This window comes from Tasmannia lanceolata, unplaced genomic scaffold (assembly GCF_043159265.1).
Source record: "Tasmannia lanceolata isolate RefF3 unplaced genomic scaffold, GAP_Taslan_0.1 ptg000006l, whole genome shotgun sequence".
NCBI classification, from domain to species: Eukaryota; Viridiplantae; Streptophyta; class Magnoliopsida; order Canellales; family Winteraceae; genus Tasmannia; species Tasmannia lanceolata.
Window position 1 is genome coordinate 48,555,393 of NW_027518683.1, and position 1,081 is coordinate 48,556,473.

Genomic DNA, 1,081 nt, shown 5'->3' on the forward strand with positions numbered 1-1,081 from the left:
TTAGATGTCGTGTTAATAAAAATGTATATTTAGGGTGCTGATATCAAAACAAGGGGATACATAGGAGCCTATCAGTATTTGGGAGACGATTTTTTCGCCCCCTCTATAGGATAATGCGCCCCATTTTAACATGAATAGTGGGCAGAGCTCGGGGGCCGTTTGGATACGCGGATTTTAGAATCCAAGGTTTCTTCAAAATTGTAGCTAAGAGACAAGAGAAGATGCGGATCTGCCGTCGTTTTTGACTCATTTTTTACTTCTCGCCCTTCTTTCCGACAGCAAGAGAGTAGCAGATCCTCCCATTTTTCCACGTTTTAGAAATCTCAGGATGCAAGATAGATTTCTAAAACCTAGTTTTCTTACTTAAAATCCAAGAAACGTTGCCAGTACAGCAGCATCAGCATGATCATGAACCCTGTTTACACTGTTTTCAAACTAAAAACCTGGATTCTAAAATCCGCGTATCCAAACGGAGCTTTTTGACGTCAAATCACGTCAAAGGTGTTGGAAAAGTGATATAAAATCACTTGGTAATATTTTCTTTTAGATGGGCATTCTTGGAATGTGTTTATTATGTCTACTAAAGATGGTTTTATCTTTAGTTGGGTGATTCTTCTAAAAAAGGGATTTTGGGGCTTTTCTCTACAAGAAAAGGGTTTTCTCTCTCCAAGGGTTTCTTCTTCTTCTTCTCTTGCAAGGGCTTTAATCCAAGGTTATTGGGGTTCCTTTTATGGTGTTTTTGGGTTTGTGAAGACATTGTAAAGAAGGAGTTGTATTTTTGCTTGATTTATAAGAAGAGGGTGTTGGTGGGGTTTTCTCCATTGTTGGAGAGGTAAGGGTTTTAATCCTTGTTTGTAATTTCCCATAGTTGATAGTGAAGTTTACTTGCCGGATTGCCCGTGGAGTAGGCCAAAGTGCCGAACCACGTAAATCTCTTGTGTCTCTTGCTCTCTTGTTTTTTCTTTCTTTATTTCCACACACTCTTGATTTGTGCACATACTCGTTTAGGCTAATTCTGTGGGTTGCCGGAGGCTATTTGTTGTTGATTGGTTCGAGTAGTCTCCGATAACAGGATTTCTAG